Source organism: Canis aureus, chromosome 33 (genome assembly GCF_053574225.1).
Source record: "Canis aureus isolate CA01 chromosome 33, VMU_Caureus_v.1.0, whole genome shotgun sequence".
NCBI lineage: Eukaryota > Metazoa > Chordata > Mammalia > Carnivora > Canidae > Canis > Canis aureus.
This window is the reverse complement of record NC_135643.1, coordinates 192,501-215,000: the sequence shown is the minus strand read 5'-3', so window position 1 is coordinate 215,000 and position 22,500 is coordinate 192,501. Positions and strand designations below refer to the sequence as shown.

General features: G+C 56.0%; 2 long non-coding RNA genes and 1 pseudogene across 3 annotated transcripts; 1 reads left to right on the top strand and 2 right to left on the bottom strand.

The window, feature by feature from the left end:
* Nucleotides 1-7,433: 7,433 nt before the first annotated feature.
* LOC144303891 (uncharacterized) lies at nt 7,434-8,191 on the bottom strand. Its single transcript, XR_013370899.1, has 2 exons — nt 7,951-8,191; nt 7,434-7,699 (listed from the first exon to the last, which is right to left on the bottom strand). It is a non-coding gene; the product is annotated as an uncharacterized LOC144303891 (long non-coding RNA).
* Nucleotides 8,192-8,988: 797 nt separating this feature from the next.
* On the bottom strand, nt 8,989-19,724 carry LOC144304056 (uncharacterized). 2 transcript variants are annotated; one of them, XR_013371045.1, is made up of 3 exons: nt 16,142-16,369; nt 15,454-15,712; nt 8,989-9,516 (listed from the first exon to the last, which is right to left on the bottom strand). It is a non-coding gene; the product is annotated as an uncharacterized LOC144304056 (long non-coding RNA). The 2 variants fall into 2 exon arrangements; XR_013371044.1 differs by lacking the exon at nt 8,989-9,516 and adding an exon at nt 19,358-19,724 and having other exon boundaries at nt 15,272-15,712; nt 16,142-16,277.
* Nucleotides 19,725-20,270: 546 nt separating this feature from the next.
* LOC144304054 (NHP2-like protein 1 pseudogene) lies at nt 20,271-21,314 on the top strand (annotated as a pseudogene).
* The last annotated feature ends 1,186 nt before the right edge of the window (nt 21,315-22,500 follow it).

The window sequence follows — 22,500 nt, the reverse complement described above, 5'->3', positions numbered from 1 at the left end:
CCGCGCGCCTCCCTCCTCCCCTTCCTCGGAGGACCGAGAGCACTTCGCCCGGGGACGCCCCCCCCGAGCCACGGCGGCCAAGGGGGGGGCAAGACACCCAACAGCAGCGAGGCCGGTTTCGGTCCACAGAGGGCGGAGTTAGGGGCGCGGCACGCGCGGCGCGCCCGCGACCGTGCGGTCGGGGGACGCGGGCAGGCGGGGGGGACGGGGGGGGGGCGGGTCGGCGGCGACGGGGAGGAGGCGCACAGCGGGCGAGGGCCGGAAGAGCGCGTGGGGAAGGGCCGGTCCCGGGAAGGGCGCGCCAACGAAGGCGCGAGCCGGGCCACCGGGTAAACGCGCACGGGATCCCACCGCCACCAGCACGAGGGCGGTCCCGCGACGCCCGGGACGCCGGCCGGCCTCAGCACCCTTGGCAGGCCTCCCCGCAAACCGGGCCCCACGCCGCCCGGGCCCAGGCACGCGCGACCCCCGCCGCGGGGGTCCCGTCCGAACCTCCGTCCGTCCATCCGCCCGTCCGTCCATCCGTCCGGTCCAACCCGGAGTCACGACCCGGGGAGGCGCCCCCAGGCGGGAGCTGGCCCGACCCACACGCGCCCGCCGAGCCACCGCCGGCGGCGACTCGGCTCGGGAGCGGGCGGCGGCCCAGACAGCCAGCCGGCCGCTAGCGCGGCACACACGCACACACACGGGGTGAGTGGCGTGGGGGGGCGGGCGGCGGGCCGCCCCAACCCCCCGGCCGCGCGCACGCTCGCACACGCACGCGGGCAACACACCCCGCACCGGACGCCGGCCCGGCCCGGCGGGATCCTCCCCCGTCTCGGAGGGGGGAGGCGCAGGCCGCGGTAGGTAGGCAAAGGGCGGCACTCTGCCCAAACACGTCGCGACGGGAGTCCAACCCCGCGTCGCTGGCCACACTACACGCGCAGAGGAGGGGCAGCGGCTGGGGGCTCCGGTACCCCAAGGCACCCTCTCGGATCGCTAGAGAAGGCTTTCTCACCGAGGGCGCATCGCCCCCACCCGTTCGTCCTCCCAAACGGGCCCCACCAGGCGGCGCTCCGGGGCCGACAGGGCTCGCGGGGCGGGGGGCGGATCTCCGGCAAGGGACAGGCACAGGGCAACCCCGAGCGCTCGCGGCCGGTGCCCCCTCGAGGACGCCACCCCCGCCTCGCCCGCGCACGGCGTGGTCACGTCACCGCCCAGAGAAGAGAGCTCCCCGCCTCCCGCGAGGCGGGCGAGAGAGAGGGACGGAGACGGGGACACGACCCGTGCCGGGAGAGAGGGGCAGCCCCTCGGGCTGGCCAAGCGCCGCGGCGCTGGCCCGGCCCGCCGCGGGCGCTCACGAGCCCCGCCAAGTCCTCCGAGTCACACCGCCCCACGCCACCCACCCCCCGCCGGCGCGGCGAGGGGGGGAGGAGAGGAGAGGGGAAAGGAAGACGAGGCGCCCGCGCCCCCGCCAGGGGCACGGGTGCGCCTCCCTTGCCGACTTCTTCCACCACCCGCTCCTCGGACACGCCGACGACGACGGCGGCGGCAGCCCGAGGGGAGTCGCCGGGGAAGGAAACGACGCCACCGCTCGGCCTCAGGCACCTGAGGCGACCTGGAGCGCTCCAGGGGCACCACGGAGGGCCGGGCGCAACGCGCTCAAGCGCGCCCAGGCCGGGCGGTGAGCAGCGCGGCGTCGGGCCGGCCCTCCCCGCGGAGGAGGGGAGGGCCGCTCGCCACGGACCCAGGGCCTTCGGGAAAGGCCGGCGAGAGTGTCCGCCGCGTCCGAGGACCCCGGTCCCGCCAGCGCCGCGAGGCAAGAAGGCGGGAGGCCGGGGTCGGGCCGGAGTCCGCACCACCCCCAACCCCGGCGCGCGCCCCCCGCGCACCCGCCACGACGGCCGGGCGCGGAGGAGCCGGGGAGGGAGGGGCCCGCGGGCAGAACGAGAAGAGCGGTCGCATCCGCCGTGGACGCCCGTCCCTCGTCTGACGCGGCTTAGGCCCGGCCCAGGAGAGCACGAGATCACCACATCGATCGATCGGCAGCAAGCTGCGGCCCCGAGGGGGCTTCCCGAGGAGCAAAAGCCCAGCGAGGACGGCGACCGGGGGGACCTGCTTCCGCCTCACCGGCAAGCCCCTCGACCCCCGGGGGGGGGGGGGCAGGAGCGACCGGACAACCCCAGACACAGCGGGGGACGCCTGACACGCGGCACGGAGCCTTGCGAGACAGGGGTTGTCACGGCCAACGGCCGGGTGCCCACGGCATGGAGCGCACGGGGGTAAAAGACCCACCGCCACCTGCCCACACCGCCCTCCCTCGGGTGCCGGAGACCGGAGGGCGACACCGCGACCCGGGCCACCTGGAGTCCAGCACGAGAGCCGGCGCGCAGGCCCAGGCGGACGGCTCAGGCTCCAGCGAGCGAGGACAGGGACCGGCTCGGCCGCGCGGTCAAGCCCGGAACCCCACCCGCGCCCAGAGGCCCACATCTCTAAGGCGAGCGACGGACGGACCGGCTGTCTTTTACGTCTGCCTGTCGTCTGTCTGCCTGTCGCCGAAACACAACGTGTCAGCACCTACCTGGCAACAAAAAATGTTCATTTCGGGCAAGAAAATAACCGCGCCTGCCGGCGGGGACCAGCCACAGGTCACCGCGACCTCCCGGGACCGTGACACGGCCAACTGTCCCCAAAACCTGCCCCACGGCGCCCCCCCACCCCCACCCCACGGAGCCCCCAGGGCTATCTGGTCGACCCAGGGAACGGGGGCGGGGAGGGGAGGGGAGGGGAGGAGGGGCGATACGCGGTCGGTGGAGACGCCCCCACGCCGCCACGCCGCCACGCCGCCACGCCAGTGATCTCCGAGAGGAGACTTTGAAAAATCATCAAAGTTCTCCGGAGGCAGGCACCGTGCGGAGGCCGTCCCCCGCGGCCCTCAGGACCGCCCCGTGCCTACCGCCGTCCCCAACCCCGGCTCGGGCCAGGGGAGGTGGAGGGCCACGCGCGGCAGAGGCAGCCTCACCGGGAATCGCCACCGGGGCCGGACGCCCGAACGGACGGCCCGCCCACCCCCGCGTGGCACCCGGTCCGACCGCCCGGGACCCACCTCCGCAGCGGGCCTCGGAAAAAGGGGAGAAAATCGCGTCCGACGCCCGGGACCCCCACACGTGCCCGCAGCCGGGTCTGTCGCGCCACCCACGGGCTTCCCCTCCAGGCTCAGACCGGTCCCCGTCGCCAGGGCGTGACCACGGGAGACAACCGAGTGACACGGAAGGAAGGCCCGAAGATCGCCCGGAGCCACAGGACGGACGGCGGGACACACCCTGTCCCCCGCCCCCGAGGCGGCCCAGGTCGGTCCGCGCGGGCGGAGGAGGAGCCACCGGCGGGTGCTGGTCGACCCACCCAGGCGGCCCGCACGGCCTCCTCCGGGAGCGAGGCGGAGGCGACAGCGGCGACAGCGGCGACGGCGACACTCCCTCGCAGCTCCGGAGGTCCAATCTCCGGCGAGCGCATCGCGCGCCGAGGCCCCGGCGACAGCCGGACGCTCGCGCCGGAGCCGCCCTCCTCCTGGAACTCGGCCCCGGGAAACCGACACCAAAGCTGTTCCTTGCCTGTCGCCGCCGAGCCTCCGGAGGGGACACGCTCTATAAAAGCGGCCGCCAGGTGGCACCCGACAACCGGCGCGAACGACAGCGGGACAGATCCGGGCAGCGAGGCCGTCAGGGCGCCTCGGATCTCGCCTCTCGGCCCGGGGACGGCGGAGGGCCCCGGGAGCACACGGCCGCGCACCGCGCGAACCCCCGTCCTCCCGGGGCGGGGGAGCCTTGGAAAACCCGTCCGTCCGTCCGTCCGTCCGTCCGGGCCCGCTGCCGCCCGGAAAGGGGGTCGCGCTCGCCGCGCGGGGCTCCCGGGACGACTCAGGCACGTTTCCGAGGTCAGGGAGGGAACGTAGAGCCGAAACCAGGCGAGGACTCTTAGGACGGCAACGGATGCACCGTTTTTTCTCGTGTCCTTCCTTTTTTTTTTTTTTTTTTCTTTTTCTTTAGGATTTTATTTATATATTTATAAGACGAAGGAGGGAGGGAGGGAGGGAGGGAGGGAGGGAGGGAGGGAGGGAGGTCACGAAGGAGGTCTGAACCAAAGGCGCTGGAGAGGACGGTGTGCCCCCCCCCCCCCCCGCACCACCTTCACCTCCACCCTCTCAGCGTCTGGGACCTGACCCCCCCCCCCCAAATACTTGTCTATTGGGTTGAATGAGAAGAGGTCGTGGAAGAGGAACTCAATTCTGGGGGGGAGGGGAGGCTCAAAGAACATAAGGATTTTCTCTTTCTTTCTTTCTTTCTTTCTTTCTTTCTTTCTTATAACACAATCTGTTTCTCCAGAATTCTCCTGCTCACGCTCAACTTCCTGTCCTTGAAGAGAAGAATGTCATTCACTCCCCTCCTGGCGCTCTCCTCCAAGGCACCTTCCAGGGGCAGGAGAAAGGGTGTGCTTCTCTTCTCAGAGGAAAAGGAGGGGAGTCAGCGGGACCTTCTTTCACCTGGGGGGGTGGGGGGAGCGGCGGTGTGCGTGTGTTTCTTTGCTGCTGCTGCTACTCTATCAAAGTGTCTCCAGGTAGGGAGGCCGGGGTGGCTCAGCGGTTGAGCGCCTGCCTTTGGCCCAGGGCGTGATCCCTGCATGGATGGAGTCTCCTTCTCCTTCTGCCTGTGTCTCTGCCTCTGTGTGCATCCGTGCGTGCGTCCGTCCGCGTGCGTGCGTGCGTGCGTGCGTCCGTCCGTGTGCGTGCGTGCGTCCGTGTGCGTGCGTGCGTGCGTCCGTCCGTGTGCGTGCGTGCGTGCGCGCGCGCGTGCGTCTCAGGACTACCTACATAAAATCTTCAATCAATCAACGTGTCTATGGTTCAAAACAGTACTCTGGTTTCCTTCGTATCCAAGTCCTATGTCAGATTGGACTTTTGACAGGAGAAGGGAGGGCGGGCCACATTTTCTTCTGCCCTGGCGGAGGAGAAAGGGAAGATGGGCGGGCACAGACCTGGGCATAGTCTTCTCTGTCGTGGGGGTGAGCGGAGGAGTCGGATTCGGCTCTCACGGGACGGGGTCTAATTTCTCCGTGGACGGACAATTGGGCAGAACGTCAGGCGAACGGAGGACGAGTCATGGTCAGAAGACCATGGACAAGACCGGCTATAGATGCTGGAGTTTCCGGAGCAATGATTTCATCAGAGGCACGCGAAAGCCAAAGACTTCCAGGGAGCGTGTTTATAGACGCCTCGGCCCGTAGGTCCTTCCTTTCGAATGGACAGTGCTCCCATCCGGTCGGTCGGTCGGTCCGGTCGGTCACCTTAGCATATCTTCTCCAGCTCCCGTGAGCCGTGTGGTCGTGCAATTCTACTTTGGGCCTAACGGGGGATGGATGGGACCGACCGTGCCACAGAAAGGGAGACCGCATCGAGTCCTTGAGCCTAAGGCACGTCTAAGACAGTGACTCTCTAAAGTACGTGGAGGGGATCCCTGGGTGGCGCAGCGGTCGGTTTGGCGCCTGCCTTTGGCCCGGGGCGCGATCCTGGAGACCCGGGATCGAATCCCACGTCGGGCTCCCTCCCTGTGCATGGAGCCTGCTTCTCCCTCTGCCTCTGTCTCTGCCTCTCTCTCTGTCTCTCTCTCTCTCTCTCTGTCTCTCTCTCTCTCTCTCTCTCTCTCTCTCTCTATGACTATCATAAATAAATAAAAATATTTAAAAAAATAAAAATAAAATAAAGTACATGGAGGCAGAAGGAGGCCAGCTGGAGTTTTGTTGTGTGGGTTGCGTATCTGTGGCAATGGGGTGGGTGTGGGTGGCTGTTGTTTGTTTTCTGGACGAGGTGAAAGAACCCTTTGAGTGCAAGTATTTGCAGAAGGGGTCCGGCGGGATGGGAAGGTGTGGGTCAGTCCATTCACCGAGAAAACCGGAGACTCGGCCTTTTTAAGAACTCGGCAACGGGAGGAGTATAGCTTGGCTCATCGCAGCAACTGGCAACTCAGCAGAAACAACAGAACATTCCCAGAATGAATGGAGTTTGCAGGAGCCAACGTGAGCATGCCCCACCACCCTCCGCGGGTGCGTCCGTGTAAACACACACACACACACACACACACACACACACACACCCCGGCCTTCCATTTCCAAATCCACCAGAGGACTCAGGGTTGGTTGGGGGTGGGGATGGAGGGTGGCGGGTGGCAGAAGGGAGGTTCAGGGCCATCCATTCCAATGGCCCTCATTCAATCATTTCATTCAAATGCACATGGCTGTCTGTTAAAGTCCGAGCCTGGGACTTCTCTCCATTGAATGGCTTTCTGCACCTCCCCCAAACCCTCAGGCTGCGGCTCCCAAGCTGTGGGGGAGGGGAGAGAAGAAAAGAGAAGAGAAGAGGAGAGGAGAGGAGGGGAGGGGAGGGGGAAAGAGAAGGGCAAAGAGGATGTCTGAAGAACTCACATTGTTTGGGGTCCAAAAGCGACCCCTCCTGGTTTCCTGACCCAGGAAACCCCAATAAACCCTTTGGGAATCAATCCTGGATGTGGAGGATGCCATCTCACTCTTAATGCCTTCCAGGGGTGGGGGTGCGTCTGGGAGGGCGTGGCATGGCGGGGACTGGTGAATCTGATGGGGAGTTAAACACATGACCACCGTGGTGTCTTAGGGTCCAGAGGCCAAACACAGGCATGGAGTGATATGGGCGAAGGACTAAGGGAGGCCTGGCCAGGGACAGTTCTGACTCATCCACCCTGGGTGAGGGCCCAACAAGGACACTCTTTCCTCTAAAGCGACGGGCCAACAGTCTCCTGGTTCCCCATCGACCTGTCCTCCCTCTCGCACCCACTTCCCAAGGGAAATCCTCAGTCTCATTCGAAGTAGTCCCCGGCTGTGTCACAAGCCACCTTCTGTCTACTAAAAGGAGTAAGGAAGATGGACAAACATGAACCAGCCCGACAGATGGCACCTCCGCACGGAGGGGTTGGGGGGTGGGGCCCTCCCCGGACAAAAGGTGACTCTGAGCTTGAAAACATGAAAGGGCAGAAGCTCCCGGCCCCCGGCCCGGGCCCCGGGCCCCAGGCCCCGGCAGGCCCGCTCCGTCAGAAGAGCACTCAACTTTTGATTGCAGTCAGGGTTGTGAGTTTGAGCCCCACGTTGGGTCTAGAGATGATGAAAAATGAAGGAACAAACTCTCAATAACTTAAGTATGTATGGAGCGCCTGGGTGGCTCAGCGGTGGAGCGTCCAGGGATCCCCGGGTGGCTCAGCGGTTTAGCGTCTGCCTTCAGCCCAGGGCCTGATCCTGGAGACCCAGGATCGAGTCCCACGTCAGGCTCCCTGCATAGAGTCTGCTTCTCCCTCTGCCTGTGTCTCTGTCTCTGTGTCTCTCGTGAATAAATAAATAAAATATTAAAAAAAAGAAAGAAAGAAACGACTACAACATTCCATTTTAGGTGACGTCTATTTTTCTTTTTACCACAACTGGGGGGAAGAAAAGCAAAACAAACAAAAACAAACAACAACAACAACAAGACCCCACCCCCACCCCCCCACCCTGTCCTTGGCTCAGAGTAAGGGAATTCCTGGGTCAGGTTGAAAGAGGGGGAGGGGGTGATATCCTGTCGTCCGCAGTGTGGAAAACCAGGGTTCAGCAACCTGGAATTGTTTCTGCCTCGCCAGGTAGACAGACGTGGTCACTGTCGTCAGCCCTGCAAAAGCAAGGCAAGAGGGGATCCCTGGGTGGCGCAGCCGTTTGGCGCCTGCCTTTGGCCCAGGGCGCGATCCTGGAGACCCGGGATCGAATCCCATATCAGGCTCCCGGTGCATGGAGCCTGCTTCTCCCTCTGCCTGTGTCTCTGCCTCTCTCTCTCTGTGTGACTATCATAAGTAAATAAATAAAAAAAAGAAAAAAAAAAAAAAAAGCAAGGCAAGAGGGAAGAACCTCCGCATTTCCAAGCACCTCGTAGGGGCAACCTGGGAGGCTCGCTGGGGTTAAGCAGCTGACTCTCGGTTTCATCCGCCAGGAGGTGGCACTCTTGACTCGCCCAGTGAGGCCGCGGCGACCTCTGGAAGGAAGGTATCAGGCTCACGGTTTCCGAGGGGCTCGGGTGGCTCCCGAGAAGTGGATCTGAGTGTCTCCAGGCTGTCTGATCCTATCTGAGTCTTAGGATGCGATTCCAGGGGCCCCTGGCCCGCTCGGTCAGTAGTGAGCACGACTCTTGACCTCCAGGCCGTGAGTGCGAGCCCTACGTTGGGAGTAGAGATCACTCTGAAAAATAAACCGGGGCGGGGGGGGGGGGGGGGGGGGCGGAGGAAGAGAAGAGAAAAGAAAAACAGATGCCATTGCACTCAAGGAAGGCAGGTCTTGGTGATACAAGGGATTCTTCCAACAGTGGCCGGTCACAATGAGAACATATTCCCACGGAACAGACCTCACGCAGGTGATTGGCAATTGCCATAAAAGAAAGATAACTCATTAGAAAAAGAGAGAGAAAGAGAGAAAAAGAAAAAAAGAAAAGAAAAGAAAAGAAAAGAAAAGAAAAGAAAAGAAAAGAAAAGAAAAGAAAAGAAAAGAAAAAAGATAACTCACTGAGAGTTTCTGAACACTGACGGGTCACAGGTAGGGAGAAAAGATAAGGATTTTAAAGATTTTTTTTTCTTTAGATTTTATGTATTTATTCATGAGAGACACAAACGCACACACAGAGAGAGAGAGAGAGAGAGAGAGAGAGAGAGAGGCAGAGACACAGGCAGAGGGAGAAGCAGGCTCCATGCAGGGTCTCCAGGATCACGGCCTGGGCTGAAGGCAGCGCTAAACCGCTGAGTCACCAGGGCTGCCCAAGGATAAGGATTTTAATTTGTTTACAAACTCACTCGTTCCTCCAATTTCTCTAAGGTATAGATATCTCTACAGACAAAGTTTCCTTCAAACTGGAAGAGCAAACATGAGGGGATCAGCAGTGATTTGAACAAGAGTCTTTAAAAAAGGGTCATCAGGACGCCTGGGTGGTTCAGCGGTGGGAGCAGCTGTCTTTGGCTCAGGGTGTGATCCTGGAGTCCCTCATCGGTCTCTCCCTGCAGAGCCTGCTTCTCCCTCTGCCTGTGTCTCTGCCTCTCTCTCATTGTGTCTCTCGTGAATAACTAAATAAAGTCTTTAAAAAACAAAAACAAAGAAACCGGTCATCATTGTCTTTCGCTCTTTTCAGTTCCATGTTGTTCCTTTTAGTTCTGTTTGTTTAAGATTTTATTTATGTATGAGAGAGAGAGAGAGAGAGAGAGAGAGAGAGAGAGAGAGAAGCAGGCCCCATGCAGGGAGCCCGATGCGGGACTCGAACCCGGGACTCCGGGGTCACGCCTTAAGCCCAAGGCAGAGGCTCCACCGCTGAGGCACCCAGAAGTCCCTGGTTTTGTTCTGGGTAAATGCAGCTATTTCACTAGTTCTGGCAATTCATACTGTTGTTCGATGATCTCAGGGTGACCAGAAACTGAGATGTGTCAAAAGTCCTTTGCGTGGTTCTTCTGGAATCTGGGATAAATAAAAAATAAATAAATAAATAAATAAATAAATAAATAAATAAATGTGTGTGTGTGTGTGTGTGTGTGTGTGTGTTTTGTTTGTTTTTGCAAGAGCGTCAGAACGTGGCATGTACATGACATGGCGGTCACCGGTGAACGTGGTTAAAGACCCGAGGAGAGTTGGCTAGAGTGCAGTCGAGAAGAAAAACGGATTATGATTTGTCACACACGGCATTTTAACAATGTACCAGGGCACGTTACCACTTAACGAATTTACGTCGCTTTTGGAACACCCACAGCATTCACGCAACCAATATAATCTAAGAGGGCTTATGATTCTTTGTCTGACGCTGCTTCTCACGTGCCTTCACATAGCAGGTAAACGACCTATGTTAGTCAAGAGACTCAACCTAGGGCTAGACTTTTCTGGGATCCGCTGAAAATCCATGACCGGATGAAGGAACCAGCAAACAGCCGGGCAGCCAGCCGACCAGCCAGATACACAAACCATCCATCCATCCATCCAACCAACCAACCAACCAACCAACCAACCAACATCTCAGAAGCTTTCAAGGCCCGGGCCTATAAAGGATCACGGGTCATTACAAAACTGAAAACAATGTCAGTATCTGTTTCGCCAGGGTGGCCCTAGGAGATTCCACAGGAGCTTACAGAGTTGTCTCCAAAATGTAGCTCCTTTAATATTGAGAAGTTTTCACTCTCTCACGGAGGTAATTCGCGGATAAAAAGGAATATAAAAACCTGGCTGGTCCGGAGAGAGAAAATAATAATAATATATTTTTCTCTTCTCTGTTCACAATCCCTTGCCATGATGAGACTACCAACGCAAGGAAATCTCTTCATTTTAACAGAGACAAGAGCCGAGTCTTAATGCTATACCAGTGTACTAGTAAAGCTCACTTCTCCCAATCTCAGTCTGTCCTGACCATGCCTACAATTCCTTTTCAAAAAAATCTGCTTCCGGGACGCCTGGGTGTTTCAGTGGTTAAGCCTCTGCCTTTGGCTCAGGACGTGATCCCGGACTCCCGGGATCGGGTCCCATAGCGGGCTCCTTGCATGGAGCCTTCTTTTCCCTCTCTCTGCCTCCCTCTCTCCCTCCCTCCCTCCCTCTCTCCCTCCCTCCCTCCCTCCCTCCCTCCCTCCCTCCCTCCACTCCCTTCCTTCTGAATAAGTAAATAAAATCTTAAAAAAGAAAAAAATAGCCAGGCTCATTTCAGGACAGAATTATTTTCTTTTCCCTCACCAAAACATGTATTCTCACGCCTTGTACGTTTCCTACACATCTCCTACTTGTCACACACGGAATTGTTTTCCTTCTCGTTCTCCAGTAGTCTCCATTCCATTGGCAGGCTTTTGCAAAATTGTAATATATTAACTTCCTTTCAGAGAGAGAGCACTGTGTGAAGGGGGGAAGGGGGAGGAGGAGGAGGAGGGAGAGGGAGAGAGTGGGAGACCGAGCATCTTTCCTTTTTTACACTATTTTGTTTCTTTATTCCTGTGTGTGAGAGAGAGACAGAGACAGAGACATGGGCAGAAGCAGGTCCCCCCCCCCCCCCCCCCCCCCCCCGCAAGGAGACGGATGCAGGAAAGGATCCCAGACCCGCATGATCGGGAACGAACGAACAGAACTTCATCCCAGATCGTGGGAACTTGTGAAATATTGGCACTCGTCCTTATCGCTCCGAGCTGTCCTGTTCCGATGATGTTTACCCGCGCCAGCCTTTGAACTCCTAACCTACAGTTCCTTTTTTTTTTTCTTTTTTTTAATTTTTATTTATTTATGATAGTCACAGAGAGAGAGAGAGAGAGAGAGAGAGAGAGGCAGAGACATAGGCAGAAGGAGAAGCAGGCTCCATGCACCGGGAGCCCGACGTGGGATTCGATCCCGGGTCTCCAGGATCGCGCCCTGGGCCAAAGGCAGGCGCCAAACCGCTGCGCCACCCAGGGATCCCATAAGCTACAGTTCCTTTACAAAGGGATGTTAGCAATATAGCATCCGGAGGTAGAGGAAACCTCTCCCTCGTAGAACCCACAGGGACACGTAGACACAGACGAGACGCCAACAAAGTATATAGCCTCGGTCTCACTCCTATCTATCTGTGGAGAGGTCACGAAAGACCCGATGTTCCGATCTCCCCGCTGGCTGGTTGACAACAACTCCAGTGGCCAGCGAGCGTGACCGGGTCCGGACCCCGTCCATCCTTTGGTTTCCATTTCGAAAGAGAAGAGGCCGGTTTCCTGCAAAGATACCCAAAGCCGCAGCAACAACCCAACCCGAAGAAGACCAGAGCGTCTGTCTCCCCGAGCGAGCCGAGCACTGGTTCCTCACTCACCAACAGTCGGGACATGACTGATGGAACCAGAGGGATTCCTAGGTTAGGTTCCGGTCCCTGGGCTGGCCTCATTGCCAGCTTTCTCTAATCGTGGAGAGCATAGCATTGAGGCATGAGCAAAGCACCCCATTCACCCGGTTCGGGCCATCTGAGCCTCAGGTTCCCCTTCCACGTGTCCCAGGTCAGCGAGCACTTGCAAGTAAGTATAGGCCCCCTAAGCAGTCCAGTGGTAGCCTGCCGGAGTTTCCTGTGGCTGGCGGGGGGGTGGGGGTGTCCTGTGCTCAACCTTCGCTGCAGGGTTCTCTAGGGTCTGGTTCGGTTCACCCCGCTTTTCTGCGTGCGTGTGCACGTGCGTGTGCATGCTCCATAAGGAGCTGGGGCGTCCTCGGGAGGAGGGACGCCGTAGAGAGTGGACAGTTTATTCTCTGATCTTGGTACGGGCAAGGCTGTAGGGCTTGAACTCTATGGGAACCAGGAAGGTTTTCTTCCGTTTTCTCATCGTCAGTTTTGGCAGGTTGCCTTTTAGCGATCGATCAATCCGATCGAAACAAAACAAAACAAAACAAAACAAAACAAAACAACTTCTTTTCCCTTTTTGTAAAGATTCTGTTTATTTTCTCCTGAGACACAGTGAGTGGGAGAGTCGGACCGACACACAGGCAGAGGGAGAAGCAGGCTCCATGCTGGGAGCCCGACGTGGGACTCTGATGCCGGGCCTCCAGGATCAGGCCCCGGGCTGAAGGCCGCGCTCAACCGCCGAGCCACCCGGGCTGCCCACCTTTTTCTTTTCTTTTCTTTTCTTTTCTTTTCTTTTCTTTTCTTTTCTTTTCTTTTCATTGTTTTATTTTCAAAAGATTTTAGGTGTATGCGATGTTTACACCCAGGTTAGGGCTCGTCCTCACAACCGAGAAATATAGAGTCCCACACTCCACCCACAGTGCCAGCCAGCAGCCACGCAGCCCTTCATCGATTTCATTTGTTCATTTATTTGCTTGCTTGCTTGCTTCCTTCCTGGCTTGCTTATGTATACATTCATTCAGCCGGTCGGTCGGTCAGTCGATCAGTCCAGTCAGTCAGTCCTTTTAATTAATCATTCATTCTTCCCTGTTTTAGAGATGTTCTTTATTTATCCATGAGAGACACACAGAGACAGGTATTGACAGATGCAGAGAGAAGCAGGCTCCCCGCGGGGAGCCCCAAGTGGGAGTCGGGGCCCCAGGACCCCAGGATGATGACTGACCTCAAGGCAGATGCTGAACACGGAGCTACCCAGGCATCCCCGTTGCTTGACTTTTTAGGGGAGGCAGACAGGCAACGTGCACTCAGTGGCACGGAAATAGAGCCCAACTAGTGCTGAGTTTTCTGGGAGCCGTTTGGGCCTGGGTCAGTGTGAAAGCCAATGGAGCAGGGCCCAGAAACGTTCAAGGCTGAGAATTTCCTTCCTCCATAATCATCATTTCACAGATGCTTAATTGAAAGTGGTATCTATGGTATGGCAAACGTCTTTCTCTGTTTGGGTTCTAGCAAGACCCAGAGAGTCGAAGCCCCTAAGCTCACGGACTGAAAGTTGCAAGTTGGATGCAGAGATAGTCAGGCAGGCAGGCAGAGCCGGAAAGGCAGGCGCCACACCGGTGGGTCCAGGTGTGAGGAGTGTGGGATCCCAGGGCAGCTGGGACGGACACAGCCTGGTCCGGATCCACCCAGGTCAGTAGCGTTTCCTGACACAGGACAGGCACCAAAGAGGGGCCTTGGGGTGGCTTTCCTCCTCCGCCTCCTTGGGATGGGGACATCTGCCCCACTCGGGGCATGCCCCCCACCCGCCTGTGCGGTGTGTGGAGAGAGACCCTTTGTCTCGCCGTCACCGCTACAGCAACCGAGGACAGTCCTCAAACAGGAGCACGGTCACATGAGCATCGGTCCCATCTGAACCTATTCCCTCGTTGGGGATCCTAGGGTGCTAGGGTGTGTCTAGGGATACACCTGGAGGACGAGGTCCTGTGTGTGGGAACCCGACGAACGCACAAGAGGGTGGGTGGCGGTGGGAAGGAAGAGGTGCGGACGAGGTGTGCTCGGGTGGCATACCCGAGTTTGAGCGTCTGCCTTCGACTGGGCTCCGGGCGGGCGTCATCACGGCTTTTTGGGGATCCAGCACCGCACCGGGCCCCCCCCCCCCCCCCCCCCCCCCCCCCCCCCGCGTGGAGCCTGCTTCTCCCTCTGCCTGCGTCCCGGCCTCTCTCTGTGTGTCTCCCGTGAATAAATACAGTTTATTTATTCATTTATTTTTTAAATATTTAATTTATTTATTCGAGAGAGAGAGAGAGAGAGAGAGAGATCGGGTGCCCGATCAATACAGTGTAAGAAATTAAACTTAAGAGTAAAAAAATGGAGGGCAGCCCCGGTGGCGCAGCGGTTTGGCGCCACCTGCAGCCTGGGGTGTGATCCTGGAGACCCGGGATCCAGTCCCACATCGGGCTCCCTGCATGGAGCCTGCTTCTCCCTCTGTGTCTCTGCCTCTCTCTCTCTCTCTCTCTCTCTCTCTCTCTCTCTCTCTCAATAAAAAAATCCTTTAAAATAATAAACAAACAAACAATGAATGAATGAATGAATGCATGCACGAACGAACAAATAAATAAATAAAATTTAAAGAGTTTCAAAAAAGAGAGTAAAAAAATGGAATGGAAAGATAACTTGGCGAGGAGGATGTGTGAACGTATGTAATGCCGCTGAGCGACTCTAGGCTTAGAAAGGGTTACAAGGTTCCATCGTAGGTGACGCCTGTCTTTTGGACCACAACCGAAACACAAAACAAGACCTCCTGTCCCTGGCTCAGAGTAAGGGAGTTCCTGGGTCAGGCTGGAGGGGGTTCCTGTGGTCCGCAGAGTGCAGAACCCCGGTTCAGCCATCTGGACTCTTTTCTTCCTGTCCGCGGAGACAGGCGTGGTCGCAGACGGCACACTCCTGTAAAGGCAAGGCCAGAAGGAAGAACTTCAGCATTTCTTTTGCTCTTCTTTTCTGTTCTTCCGGTTGTTGTGGTTCCGGTGTCGTTGAGCCTCAGCATTTCCAAGCACCTCGTAGGGGCAACCTGGGAGGCTCGCTGGGGTTAAGCAGCTGACTCTCGGTTTCGTCCGCCAGGAGGTGGCACTCTTGACTCGCCCAGTGAGGCCGCGGCGACCTCTGGAAGGAAGGTATCAGGCTCACGGTTTCCGAGGGGCTCGGGTGGCTCCCGAGAAGTGGATCTGAGCGTCTCCAGGCTGTCTGATCCTATCTGAGTCTTAGGATGCGATTCCAGGGGCCCCTGGCCCGCTCGGTCAATAGAGATCACTTTGACAAATGGACCCCGGGGGCCGGGGCCGGGGCCGGGGCCGGGGCCGGGTGGGGGGCGGGGGGGGGAGAAAGGGAGGGGAGGGAGGAGGGGAGGGCGGCGTGGGGACCGGGGGAGGTCGAAAGAAAGAAAAACAGACGCCATTCTACTCAAGGAAGGCCTTGGTGATACAGCGGATCCTTCCAACGGTGTCTGGTTGCAATGAGCACGGATTCCCACCGACCTTCTGAAGAGGATTTAACAATCGCCAAAAAAAAGGAAGATGACTCACTGAGAGTTTCTGAACTCTGTTCAGGGTTTCGTGGACCTCATTCAGTTCCACGTTGTTCCTTTCTGTTCGGTTTCCATGCAGCTTTTTCATTAGTTCCGGCAACTCCTACTGTATGTAGTTGGACAATCTCAGGGTGACCAGACACCGGGATTCGTCCAGAGTCCTTTCCGCGAATCTTCTGAAAAGTGGACCGCATTGTTGCAAGACCTTCCTAACAACACCTGCACGTGACAGGGAGGTCACCCACGGATGGACGTGCCTAAAGACCCAATGAGAATTCATTATAATGCAGTCGAGAGGAAAATCCGACCAGTTTCTGTCACACACACATACACACACAACACACATGCACGTACGCAGAGCATTTAAACAGTTCGAATGTGGAGTGACGGCACTCTACCAGGACACGTTACAAGTTTAGGAATTTCATTTCCTGTTCGGAACACCGGCAGCATTCACCCACACAATGTAATCTAAGAGGGCTTATGGTTCTTTGTCTGACAGTGCTTCTCATGTGCCTTCCCATAGCAGGTAAACGACCTATAGTAGTCAAGAGACTCTATTTAGGGTTTGGCATTCTGGGATCCGCTGAGAATCCACGAACGGGTGAAGGGACCAGTAGACAGACAGACAGACAGGCAGCCAACCAGCCAACCAAAAACATCTCAGAAGTTTTCAAGGCACATGCCTACAAAGGATCACGGATCATAACAAAACGGAAATCTTCAGTGTCTCTTTCGCCGAGGTGGCCCCTAGGAGATTCTACAGGTGCTTTTAGAGTTGTCCCCAAAATGAAGCTCCTTTACCGTGGAGAAGTTTTCACTCTTACGTAGTAGGGGAAGACCGGATACAAACGAACCCAAAAAATAAAATAAATAAGTAAATACCAAAAAAAGTGAAACAAGAACAACCAAAAAAAAAAAAAAAGGGAATCTAAAAACCTTGCTGTTCTGGGCAGGTAAAGGGAGAGACACACACACACACACACACACACACACCCCAAAAAACAAACAAAAAACCCCCAACCAAACCACACCAAACCAAGCCAACCAACCAAACAAAAAAGCACCTTGTCTTTGTCTTTTCTTCTCTGTTCACACTCTTATCGAGAGTAGACTACCAATGCAAGAGAATCTCGCCATTTTAGCAGAGAGAAGAGCCAAATCTCAGTTGTACACCAGTGTAGTAGTAAAACCCACTTCTCCCAATCTCAGTCCGTCCTGACCACGCCTGCAATCCCTTTTCAAAGAGTCTGCTTCTGGGACGCCTTGGGTGGCTCAGCGGTGGAAGGTCTGCCTTTGGCTCAGGGCCTGATCCCAAGGGTCCTGGGATCCAGACCCACATCGGGCTCCCCACGTGGAGCCTACTTCTTCCCCTGCCTGTGTCTCTGCCTCTCTCTCTCTCTCTCTCTCTGTGTGTGTGTCTCTCTGTCTGTCTCTCTCTTTCTCTGTCTCTGCCTCACTGTGTCTCTGTGTCTGTCTCTCTGTCTCTGTCTCTCTTTATCTCTCTGCCCCTTTTCTCTGTCTCTTTGTCTCTCTCTCCCCTTCTCTCTGTCTCTCTCTCTTTCTCTGTCTCTGCCTCTCTCTGTGTCTGTCTCTCTGTGTCTCTCTGCCTCTCTTTTCTCTGTCTCTCTCTCTTTGTCTCTCTCTCCCCTTCTCTCTGTCTCTGTCTCTGCCTCTGTTTATCTCTCTGCCTCTCTTTTCTCTGTGTCTCTCTCCCCTTCTGTCTCTCTTTATCTCTCTGTCTCTCTCTTTGTCTCTCTCTCTCTCCCTGTCTCTCTCCTTCTCTGTGTCTCTATCTCTGTCTCTCTTTGTCTCTGTCTTGCTTTCTCTGTCTCTCTCTATCTCTCTGTGTCTCTGTCTCTGTGCCTCTGTCTCTCTTTGTCTCTCTCTTTCTCTGTCTTTCTCTCTGTCTCTCTCTGTCTCTGTTACTCTCTCTCCTTCTCTCTGTCTCTCTCTCTGTCTCTGTCTCTCTCCCATGAATACATAAATAAAATCCAAAAAAATAAAAAACAGAAAACAAAAAACAAATCTCAAAAATCTCCTTCATAAATCCCTTCTATAATTTCTTTTTCCATTCCGTCAGTCTTAAGTGTTCTTTCTCTAAATAGCCAGGCTTTGGGACGCCCCTGTGCCTCAGCGTTTGAGCGTCTGGCTTCAGCTCAGGGCGTGATCCCAGACTCCTGGGACCGAGTCCCATATCAGGGTCCTCGCATAGAGCCTGCTTCCCTTGTCTCTGCCTGTCCCTGTGTCTCTCGTGAATAAGTAAATAAAATCTTAAAAAAAAAAAAAAAAGCCAGAGTCATTTCAGGACAGATTCATTTTCTTTTTTATTTTATTTTATTTTATTTTATTTTATTTTATTTATTTATGATAGTCACAGAGAGAGAGAGAGAGAGAGAGGCAGAGACACAGGCAGAGGGAGAAGCAGGCTCCATGCACCGGGAGCCTGATGTGGGATTCGATCCCAGGTCTCCAGGATCGTGCCCTGGGCCAAAGGCAGGCGCCAAACCACTGCGCCACCCAGGGATCCCCGATTCATTTTCTTTAACCACCACCACCACCACCCGTATTTTCATGCCTTGTATCTATTCTACATGTCTCCTACTATCTCACACACAGAGGTTGTTTTCCTTATCGTTAACCAGTAGTCTCGATTCCATGTGGCAGATTTTTTAAAATTGTACTTATTTTACACTTTTTGAGAGAGGAGAGAGAGAGAGAACTTTGTGAAGGGGGAAGAGAGGGAGGGAGGGAGACAGAGACAGAGACATAGGCAGAAGCAGGCTCCCCACAAGGAGCCAGATGTGGAAAGGGGTCCGGACTCGGATACCCCCCCCCCGCCGCCCCAGAATTGGGCCCTGACCCAAAGGCCGATGCTCAACCCCTCAACCGCTGAGCCACCCAGGCGGCAGACTGTTAACTCCTAGAAACCTCAGTCTCTGGTGAAAAGTCAGTAGGAACCACGGGCACATTGTCTATCGTACCAGAAATCCTTAGATTGTCAAATGTATGAATACATGTGATAGTTTTTAGAAACACGTGTGTGTGTGTGTGTGTGTGTGTGTGTGTGTGTGTGTGTGTATGTATTGTTGGGCTGGCTGAGAGACAGGGGCACCCAAAATGGCGGACATCTCAAACTGGGTCAAAATGGCTGATCTTCCCGTCAAAGCATCCCTGACCACCACATCATCTCCAGTGAGTCGAAGCCTAGATGGGAAACCGAAACTTTCCATCCAGGAACCGCCCCCGCCCCCTCCCCATCGTCTGATACTATCCCCCCCCTACTCCCAGCCAATCACCTAAGGACACGGTGTTCCCTTGTCTAATTTGGCTAGGGACCCACCCGGATCCAGAGTCGGAACCAAGAAGGCTTCAAAACCCCCACAGTCCCCAACCCCGCGCGACTTCCCTGACTCTGGCCACCTCTCCGAGTCATGGAACCTCGCCCAGGAGCGCTCCCCATTAAAGCACTCTCCTACCTACTGCCTGGCTCTGCTGGTTTTTTATTTCTCCGCTGTTCATTTTGTAAAAACCTAACATGTAGGACACAATTTTTTTTTTAAGATTTAAGAGAGGGGGGGGGGGGGGCAAAGACACAGAGGGAGAAGCAGGCTCCAGTGCAGGGAGCCTGACGTGGGACTCGATCCCGGGACTCCAGGATCACGCCCTGGGCTGAAGGCGGCACTAAAACGCTGAGCCACACGGGCTGCCCTGTATGATACAATTGTGAAGGAAGCACGAAACAGGGGATCCCTGGGTGGCTCAGCGGTCCTGCAGGGTGCCCGCTTCTCCCTCTGCCCGTGTGTGTGTGTGTGTGTGTGTGTGTGTGTGTGTGTGTGATGAATTGTGAATTAAAATTAAAAAAAAAAAAGAGGAAGGAAAAGAGAAACGAACAAACCAACCTGAAACACGTTTACTGACACACCCAGGTATCTGCAGGTTTCCTGAATCAGACAAAAGAGAAACACAAAAACTGAGGTGGGGGGAGGGGGGGGGGAAGGAAGAAAAGGGCAAGGGGTGGGGGAGGAAAACACAACACCACAAAACAAAAAAACCACCTTGGGTGTCTTACTGACTCACACTTTAGTATTTTACCTTTCTGTTGGAAAGACAGACGCCAGGTATCCGATGAACTGAACCCAATTTATCAATTAAGCTAGTTACACCTTCAAAGTTCCAGGTCACCAAAGATTTGGGAAGCTATTGTAAAAGTTTAACCTATAGACCTTTTTTTCATTTATTTATTTATTTATTTATTTATGATAGTCGGGGGGGGGGGGGGAGAGAGAGAGAGAGAGAGAGAGAGAGAGAGAGAGAGAGAGAGAGAAAGAGAGAAAGAGAGAAAGAGAGAGAGGCAGAGACATAGGCAGAGAGAGAAGCAGGCTCCATGCACCGGGAGCCCGACGTGGGACTCGATCCCGGGTCTCCAGGATCGCGCCCTGGGCCAAGGGCAGGCGCCAAACCGCTGCGCCACGCAGGGATTCCCCCCTTTTTTCATTTTTTTCTTTTTCTTTTTTTTTAACCTGCTTGCTCGTCACAAGGAAAAGTACACGAGACGGACAAAATCGATCATTTGAAGTAGTTTCCGTGGACAAATCCTCAGAGGCACAACTCCACTAATCCGTTGAGTTCACAGCAAAGTTGAGTACGCCCGTCCCTCGGGGCCTGGACCCTCCGGCATGGGCATGGCATCCGGGTGGGTCCCGGTGGAGCAAGGGGATAAGTAGTTCTCCTTTTCTTTTCTGTGCCTGTGGGTCTAACAAGACACCACACGTGTCTCGTTTCTTTGTAATGAGGTGGCGGAAGGGTCTATCTCGATCACCACCATTCCAGGCCCACAAACTGTGACGGGAGCACAGCACATCCCACCGCCCACCCCAACGGCGGCGGGGGCGGGGGCGCGTGGGGACAAAACCGGTTATCCGTATGAAGTGTGACGGTGATAGGTAGCTCCCAGGACACGTCTTTTTACAGGAAACCCACAGGGACCGCGGATACGCAGAGATGACTGAGGCTGATGTGAATCCGAAGGCCTACCCCCTGGCAGATGCCCACCTCCCCAAGAAACTCCTGGACGCGTGTTCAGCAGTCCCGTAACTACAAGCAGCTTCGGAAAGGAGCCCACGAAGCCACCAAAACCCTCTGTGGAGAGGCATCTCTGAGTTCATCCTGATGGCTGGCTGCAGACGCCGAGCCCCTGGAGATCATGCCGCACCGTCCGCCGCCCGCCTGCCTGCCTGCCGCGTGAAGAGAAGAACGTGCCCTACGTGTTCGTGCGCTCCAAGCAGGCCCTCGGGCGGGCCTGCGGGGTGTCCGGGCCTGTCCTCGCCTGTCCCGTCACCATCCAAGGAGGCTCGCAGCCAAAGCCGCAGATCCAGTCCATTCAGCAGTCCATCGAAAGGCTCTTCGTGGAAACCGCTGGCCTCTGTCCCACCCCTCACGGAGCCCAGCCCTCCCCCCTGGGGTTGTGTCTACCGTCTGCGTTCGCATGTAGTTTCTCCAGCTGCCTTCTCTCGTTCTTTTTTTTTTTTTTTTAAATTTTTATTTATTTATGATAGTCACAGAGAGAGAGAGAGAGAGGCAGAGACACAGGCAGAGGGAGAAGCAGGCTCCCCGCAGGGAACCCGATGCGGGCACACGAGCCCAGGGTACCCCTTCCACCTCCCCAACCCCCGCCCCGCATCCAGCCCCGAGAGGAAGGCAGCCGCCCAACCACTGAGCCACCCAGGCGTCCGTCCCTCTTTTCCTTTCTCTTATCCGTCAACCTTCCAGCCTTCCGCCTCCACCTCCGCCTGTTCCTTCATCTCGGTTTCCTCCTGGAAAACAGGCTTTGTCCGTGGTTGCCTCCCTCTCAGCCCTCTGAAAGAGGTGGAGTGGGTTGGGCATCAGTTCTGGTGCTCGTGCGTGCGTGTGGACTTGGGATTTCCGGCGTCCGCCTGCCTGGCCTGCTTTCCCCGTCTTCTTCATGATTTGGACTCAAGGGAAGTGGCGGGGGGTTGGGGGGGGGGAGATCGGGTCCTTATTTCTCTGGACCACCTCTTGGGTCCCATCCCACGAGGCATCTTTCTGATGGGGTGACCTAGAAGTCCGAACGTAGGGAGGGAGAGAGAGAGAGAGAGAGAGAGAGAGAGAGAGAGAGAGGAGAGAGGAGAGAGGAGAGAGGAGAGAGGAGAGAGGAAGGGGCAGAGACCTAGGCAGAGGGAGAAGAAGCAGGCTCCACGCAAGGACACAAACAAACCTTCCAAAAAAAGAGAAGGAAAAAAAAGGTAAACTTGCGGCAACGGCCCGGCCGCTCGGGGGTCGAGCTCCGCCTTCAGCCCAGGGCGTGGTCCTGGAGACGCGGGCTCAGAGTCCCAGGTCAGGCGCTCTGGATGGAGCCTGCTTCTCCGTCTCCGTCTGTGTCTGATGAAAGAAAGAAAGAAAGAAAGAAAAGAAAGAAAGAAAGAAAGAAAGAAAAGAAAATGAATAAATAGTAAGTAAGCAAGTAAGTACGTACGTACATACATACATACATAAATGCACATACATACAAACAAAGACAAACTCGGGGCAACGGCCCGGCCGCTCGGGGGTCGAGCTCCGCCTTCAGCCCAGGGCGTGGTTCTGGAGACGCGGGCTCAGAGTCCCAGGTCAGGCGCTCTGGATGGAGCCTGCTTCTCCGTCTCCGTCTGTGTCTGATGAAAGAAAGAAAGAAAGAAAGAAAAGAAAGAAAGAAAGAAAAGAAAATGAATAAATAGTAAGTAAGCAAGTAAGTACGTACGTACATACATACATACATACATAAATGCACATACATACAAACAAAGACAAACTCGGGGCAACGGCCCGGCCGCTCGGGGGTCGAGCTCCGCCTTCAGCCCAGGGCGTGGTTCTGGAGACGCGGGCTCAGAGTCCCAGGTCAGGCGCTCTGGATGGAGCCTGCTTCTCCGTCTCCGTCTGTGTCTGATGAAAGAAAGAAAGAAAGAAAGAAAGAAAGAAAGAAAGAAAGAAAGAAAAGAAAATGAATAAATAGTAAGTAAGCAAGTACGTACGTACGTACATACAT